The following is a 7,753-nucleotide window of genomic DNA, read 5'->3' as shown; positions in this document are numbered from 1 at the left end:
GGAAAGAGAGCTATTTATCTGGCTGTTAGTATACATTCATTAGTGGAGTCCTCCAAAACCCAATCAGCACTGAAAACTACTTTTCCTTCTAGTGTTTTGGATCTGTTCAGATTAGTAGTTAATCAAGGAGCATATATGAGCATTTCTAGATCCCAGGCCTCAGCTGCAGATGGGTGACCCAAAAACAAATAAGGCAGAGTTCTTGCCCACAGCTCTGTAAGCTTCTGGATCTGCATCAGGTGTAACTCCTCAGAAGTCTGGCTTCCCCTACTAGACTACGAATTCCGTAAATGTTGGGGTTGCGTTCTCACATGTACTGGAGGCTCTAATAAATATTTCCAAACTCTCTGGAAGCTTTTCTATGCCCCTCTGCCTGGTAAATACTTACTACTGTTTTATATTTTAAGTCAGATGTCATTTTTTAGGCAAGCGTTTTCTGACCTGGCTCAACTAGGTTGCACTGCAAAACACCCATAACATCCTTTTCCTTCAGAGTACTCTCCACAGTTTATTACATTTATTATGTGGCTGTATCTGTTCTCAATATGGCATACATAAGAAACAATTTTGATTTTGTCCCATCACTTCTTCTATTCACATTTCGATAAAGCTTTCTTCCTTGCCCTTGCATGACAGCTCAGGTGATTTTTTTTAGCTTTCTGGTAACCCAATTACATGAGCCATTTCAGTAGTCAACTGTGACACATTTTCAGATATTAAAATGTATATGTACAAATTGAACTTTAGCTTGACATCTAATACAAAGCACATCCCCTCTCCATGGTGTCAGCCACATATGCCCTGTTCTTCCACTCTTCCATCTCTGCTCCCCTCTCCTCTCCCACTTTTGACACCCTAACATCAGAGCAGAGGGTAAGAGGATTAGAAAAAAGTGGCCAAATTATTTTTATTAATAAGTGCTGCCTATATGGTCCTACTCTGCTACCAGTGTCTACCTACATACTCAAATGCTTGTCCTCTCTGAAGGAGCAATCCACGAGGCCCCAGAGGCTCCTGTGGGGCCCATTCTGCACAGCTCCCTGCAGAGAGGACATACTCCTCAGCCAACAGCTTGTATTCCCCCCACACCAGCCTCAGCTCTGGACTCCATGACAGATTCAAAGGCTTCTTAATGGCATTTTTTATTCCAAGACTCTTCCTTGGTTCAAAAGGTATCATCAAGTATAAATGGCCCAATCCTCTTTGCCTTCCTACATCTTCCCCTTGAGAAACCAATGTAGACTTACCTCTCCAGTAGCTACCTCCGCACTGCCCTCTCTTTTGCAGATAGCCTTCCAGTCTTTACAATTCTCTAGTTTCTGTGTAACTTAAGATAACGAATTCCAGGGATGGGTCAAGCTTTTTTATCAAGCTTTTCTCTGATCTCATGAACCTTCAAGGTTCTTGGTTTCACTTCTCAGATCACAGCCAACTGGACGGCAAGAAAAACATTCAATGATTCTATGTGGGTCCACGTTACATGGCTGAGAGAGGAGATGGGCCTTTCTTCCCTCCTTAGTAAGAAGGAAGGAGGGAAACACTTGTACTCCCTTATCAACACTCTATCTTGATAACTCTTTCTAGGCAGTAATCACTTATTTTAATTTCTAGTTTTCTCTTATGTGGATTGGAAATGGATGTTAATCAATATCAGATTCACCCTGTTTTTAACAAATCCTAGTGAATATGTCAGCACTGATTGCCAATTATTCTCTAAGTTCTCAGTGAAATTCCAAGTTGATAGGAATTAACAATTAACATCCTAGTAAACATCATTCGCTGACATCAATGTCTGTCTTCCCACTAGGTTTGTCTTTATAAGGGCTCTGTGTTTGCTCTCGTGAAATATGAGGCTCACGCATTTAGTATCTGGTGGATAGTAGCAGCTCAATAAATATGTGATGAAGTAATGAAAAGAGAATAATGAGAGACAATGAGAGACTTGTGTCACAAAACACCCTGGTTTGAGAGAACTAAGAGTTGGCCCTATTTTGAGAAAGGGTAAATAGGACAACGATTCTCTAAGCTTGGCTGCTCATAAGAATCAACCATAAACTTTTTATAATTTTTTAAGGGCGATTTTTGCTATAGAGTGCATGCACTCACCAGAGAAACAGAGAGAGACAGAAAGTGAGAAATCACCCCCCCCAGGGGGATGGCCAGGCTGCAATCCTTTCTCCTCCATTATCCTCTTGGGATTTTGTGCATATATGCACACACACACACACACACACACACACACACACACACACAGCATGAGTTTCAAGATATTGGGTCCAGGACTCGAACCATGGTCAGCCATGTGGGAGTCCAGCAGTGTAACCATTAAAAAACATAAATGCCAGGACCAGCAGGTGGCATAGTGGCTAAGGTGCTGGACTCCCACAGGGTCAACTGCAGTTTGAGTCCCAGACATGATGACTTGAAACTCATGCTGGGAGTGAGGCATGTCTGCCCCAAATTCCAAGAAGACAGTGGAGCAGAAGGGATTAAAACATGGTCATCCACCCTGGTGGGGGGGCTGATTTCTCACTTTCTGTCTCTATATCTCTCTCTTTCTCTATGGTGAGCACACATGCCCTATAACAAAATTCTCTCAAAAAATTAACAATAAAAATAAGTGCCTGGTCTTACTCCACTGTGTGCTGATTCAGTAGATATAGTTAAGAACCAGTGAGGTTTGTTGCGTAAGAACAGTTCAAATAATGTGCTAGGAGGGCTCAAGGGAAGGCAGGGTTAGACCCAGTTGAGAGTATCAAGAGAACTTTCTAGAGCAAGTGATGCACAAGGAGACTAAATGTGAGCAGATGGAGAAAGGGTCCTGAGAAGGATGGAGCTGGCAGGGAATGGCAGCCACTGGAGATGATATAAACAAGGCACTGAGGCTAGAAAGGTAGGATTCCTAACAGAATCCAGGGCACCTGCGGGGAGGAGGACAGGATAGGTGTGCAGTCCACCCAAATGCAAGTTGTTTCAATGCAGAAACCCAGTCTTGTAAAGTTAGGAAAACCATAGTGGGGAAATATGGTACAGTGAGCGGGTATGTGAGCTGTAACTCAAACTGCCTAAGTTACTCATCTACACAAGGAGGACAACAAAATTACTTCCAGTAAGAGGTTATGCTGAGGATTAAAGGAACTAATGTTTGTAATATCTCCTAGTACATTTTTATGTATGTGTGTGTACATATACATATATATACATGTATACACATACATACAAGTTGTATTGCACATAAATTATATATATACATACACAAATTCTCTCTATATAAATACACACACGCACACACACACACGTCTGTACCAACAGTCCCCAATTTACAACAGTTCAACTTAGAATGTTTTGACTTTACAAGGGATTTATCCAGATGTAATCCCACTGTAATATGAGGAGCACCATGGGACTTACCATGGAATTACAATGTCTTCTGAAATGCATATCACTTTTGAAACATCTTAAAGTCAGACAATCGTAAGCAAAAGTATCATATGTCAGGGACTGTCCACTGTGTTGCCAGCATTAAACGTAGCCTCAACTTATATTTTTGACTTATCATGAGTTATCATGGTGGTAACCTCATGGTAAGTCAGAGTCTGCTGCATGGATGTGTGTGCATGCATGTGTGTACACATACATATCTTTCCAACTCTGCATTCAGTGACACTCAGGTAGGCAACTTGAAATTGACAATTGACTATGTGTACCAGGAAACTGGCAAACCTGCAATCCTGAACCTTTTGTGTGTGTGTGTGTGTGAGAACTGGTTTACCTGCACTCCGTTAGCTGCTCTGGGAACATTGACTATATTGGAATGGATTGCACTGAATTGGGGTAAAAAGTAAGGAAAGGCTACAAGAAAACAAGAGCAAGTGCTAGAGGGAAAAACAGTCTGCCTAGAAAAGACAGAACAAGATCTTGGCCTTGAGTTGAGTGACAGTAAAAATGGAATATTTTTATTCTAAGCCAATACCCATTCCAACAAATTTTTCTACCCATCACTTCTCACCACCACTTCTAGAAAGAAGTGTGAAAATGACTGAGTAAAATAGATGCTTGGGACCAGCAGTTGGCGTAATGGCTATGTTGTTTGACTCCCATGTAGTCGACCACAGTTCGAGTCCCAGACCCAGTGGCTTAAACTCATGCCAGACGTGTGTGTGTGTGTGTGTGTGTGTGCCCAAGATCCCGAGAGGAGACTAGCATGGAGAAGGGATTGTGGTGTGGCCACCACCACCACCCCCGAGGGGTGATTTCTCTTTTTCTGTCTCTCTGTCTCTCTCTGTCTTTCTGGCGAGTGTACGCAACCTATAACAAAATCATCTCCCCCCACCAAAAAAAAATAGATGCTAAGAAGTTTTATCCATATCCGAGGTATAAATACTCAAAATAATTTGAGAAGTTCATTCTCTCTGTGAGGAAGAATAAATCCAGAAAGATACAGATTATAGTAAATTATCTGAGATGAAAAATCATTTTAAAAGTCAAATACTGCAGACCAGAAAAAAAATACTGTGATACTTTAGAAACACAAGAAACTTTATCATCAGAAGACTAGTAAGCACCATTAAAGGGAAATAAGAAAAGTTGTGAATAACAGAACAAAAAGAAATCTGAATAGCTATAAACTGTATCAACATTTAACCAAGTTAAGGCAAAAATAAGAATACATCTATACTTTTATTAGTCAACAAATTCATCCACTTTTAGTTTTCTGGCAGAGTTTGTGCTATTCCAAAGAATAATGAATGAGAACAAGTCCATTTAATGATAGGTATCACTTGTAAACAAATAAACGAACTTACTGAAGGGCTGGAACACCCCCTATTAAGCTTGTAAGAGGCTGACATCATTATTTAGATTGAACTTGCATGTGACTGACATCGGGCGCCAGCACTCTGTGAGAGAATATTAAGAACTGGGAGGGAACTTAGTAATAATCAAGGGCAATCATTCCACTTCGAGGATAGGAAAACAAACCCAGAGATTCTGATTAAGACTGTACTCTAATTTAGAAAAAGAAAATGACTACTTTTTATGCCCAAGACATTGTTTATACTACACCATGATGGCATTCAGAGTTTGGACAGCAAACAGATTTAGAAGACCATATCCTCCAGACCAGAGACTAGACAAAAAGCTTATCAGAACAAGGATCCCACCAATCTTCTTGGACAAAAATGTGGTCCGTGTTCACTTTAATTCTAGAAATCTTTCTTTCACAGTTCTCATTGCCTGAGTAGAATGAGGGGGAAGGCAGGGTTTTTTTCAGTCCCTTAACTTCCATAGATGACATCATGAATTTTAAATTGTTGTTGCCAAGGAGATAAAAGAAATACATATCAGGAAACAAAGAAATTGATTGCACTTCAAAGATGACTAGTCCTAGGCTTCAGAAAATCATTCGGCCTTTTGAATGGCTAGGATGAGCTCTCTACAGGAATGAAAACATATTAGTGTTCTAAAAATGCCCAGTCATTTATCTGTTCAGCAGAAGGACAGTGCGGTACTCATGGTATACTTTATGTGGCACGCAGCGTGAGAGGCCGTTCTCCTGCCATGCTTTCCAGGAATAGGCCACCCCTTACTTAATGAGACACCACCCTATTTCCAGAATCTAAAGGTGGTACCTTGAGGGGCCGGGAGGTGGTGTGGTGGGTAAGAGCTCTGGACTCCCACATGGCTGACTGCAGTTCATATCCCGCACCTGGCGGCTTGCTTTCTCTCTCTCTCTCTCTCTCTCTCTCTCACTCTGTCCCTCTCTGATCAAATTTAAATAAATAAGTTCAATAAAATAATTTATATAAGAAAAGATTATACCTTGAAAATTCTCAAACAAGAAAAGACAACTTTTCTCTAAGTTAACAGCTAGTTTCCAGTCAGTGAGTAATTTTTTATCCTGAAATGTACACTCAATGAAAAACAAATGAAAAGGGAAAAAACTCAGTAAACAAATCTGAAAAAGATGCCACAGCACACAGGAGCCTCTAAATTTACCAGTCAAGGAAAGCAGGCTCTTAAAGTGTATTCCAAACAAAACCATGAATTTAACTGGTTCCTGAGTTGAGCCTATTCGATGAATGACTTCCAGGGCCTCTGGCTCTTTGAGACTAAAGAAGAAAATTATTTTTAGCACGACTGTTTGGAAGCCTTTGAAAACCTGGATCTGCTATTCTGTCTGGTACTGAAGCAAGTTTTTTACTAAACTCTCGGGAAGATACCCAGTCTCTCGTGGATTTAGAATCCTGCAGCAACCGCCTTCCCAGAGCAAGGTACGGTTTTTACATTTTTTTCCCTAATTTTGGCAAATGTAGACTGAATGACCTATTGTTATTACATAGTAGATTTTGAGCTTATTAAACAGATAATTCTGTAGGGAGAATTCATGAAACTGAAGATTTGAGTTCAAATCTCTGTTCTGACACTGCAGTAATAGACAAGTTACTAGGCTTCTCTGGTTCTCTTTTCCCTGTCCAACCTATCACAGAAATTCCTTTGGGAATTTGAGATGGACTTAATATTTCTCTGTAGATTATAAAATGTTTTGCAAATGTCAGCATTAGCCAAAACTTCAGAAATCATGAACTATTGATAAATATTGATGAATACGTATTTTCCTTCATTCAACCTTCGTTGAGTCTCTACTGCGGTCCAGCCTCTGTCTCGGATGTTGGTGGGACAAGAAGCAAGGAAGTAGGTAGGCACAGCAGAGCGTTTATGTGGTCTTGCAGGGACTTGAGTGGTACCAGGAGAAGAGAAGTCATTCCAGAAAGGCAGGCACAACAGTTCTTCAGAGGAGAGCTGGGCCCCCACGTCAGAAGTGGAGAAGCCACGCACAGAAGCAAGCAGGGTGTAAACAGCGAGGCCCCCATCCTCTCTTGCTCACGGTGCCGTGCCTAGTGCTGCTAGAGAAAAACACAATGTGCCGTTGTGAAATCCCTACCCTGCAGGCCAAGGAAATGTCTTGCTTCAGCTCTTCCTGGGTACCTATTGCCTCCTAATGATTTCCAGGCAGTGCACATTTTCAACTTGAACTAATGAAGTCCAGCCCTTTGTCATGAAGTAAAATGTCATAGTTTCCCTCACATGAGGAAGGGGAAAATTCAAGTGTTTGGAAACAAAAAAAACCTTATTTGACTCTTAGCTGTGCCACTTCATGACTGTGTGGACTTGCGCCCACAGAGTTTCAATTTTCTTATTTGTTAAGTGAAGATAACAACATCGACTTCACAGAAAATGGCACGGAGGGCCAGCCAGCAACATGGTGGTTTAGGCGGCTGAATCCCACATGGCCAACTATGTAGTTTGAGTCCCAGACCCAACAGCTTGAAAAACATGCTGGGCAAGTGTGTATGCATGCCCAAAATCCTGAAGGGAGAGTGGAGGAGAAGGGAGTGTGGCACAGCCATCCTCCAGCGGGTGACTTTTTACATTCCCTCCATTCCCTCTCTCACTGTCTGTCTCTCTCTGGCAAGCTCATGTTCCCTATACAAATAAAATAAAATAAAATAAAATAAAAGAGGATGTCTTTTTTTTTTTTTTACAGAATTTCAAACCATTTATTGGCCAAACAGCCTTTGAACAAAGTCTACTTATTCAATATTCCCAAATTTTCTCTCAATTTCAATAGAAAGCCTTACACTCTTCCCTTAAAGAAATTCCACCACAGGACTTTGCTAAATCACCCCAGTATCAATGCTGGTATAAATACTGTGCCCAAAACATAAAGGTTACAATATTAAAAAAAAAAAAA

General features: G+C 40.9%; 1 protein-coding gene across 4 annotated transcripts in view; it reads left to right on the top strand.

Moving 5' to 3' along the window:
• Window positions 1–7,753, top strand: part of C1QTNF7 (C1q and TNF related 7) — a 134,478-nt gene that overhangs the window by 109,588 nt on the left and 17,137 nt on the right. For 2 of the 4 annotated variants that reach the window (XM_006144897.2, XM_006144899.2), the window contains exon 2: window positions 6,134–6,272. The exons of the other annotated variants lie outside the window; for them this stretch is intronic. The gene's annotated coding sequence lies outside the window, so the exon portion shown is untranslated. The remainder of the gene's footprint in view (window positions 1–6,133; window positions 6,273–7,753) is intronic. 4 annotated transcript variants of the gene reach the window in all.

Source organism: Tupaia chinensis, unplaced genomic scaffold (assembly GCF_000334495.1).
Source record: "Tupaia chinensis unplaced genomic scaffold, TupChi_1.0 Scaffold000138_1, whole genome shotgun sequence".
In the NCBI taxonomy this organism is placed as follows: domain Eukaryota; kingdom Metazoa; phylum Chordata; class Mammalia; order Scandentia; family Tupaiidae; genus Tupaia; species Tupaia belangeri.
This window is presented reverse-complemented; position numbering and strand designations above follow the sequence as displayed.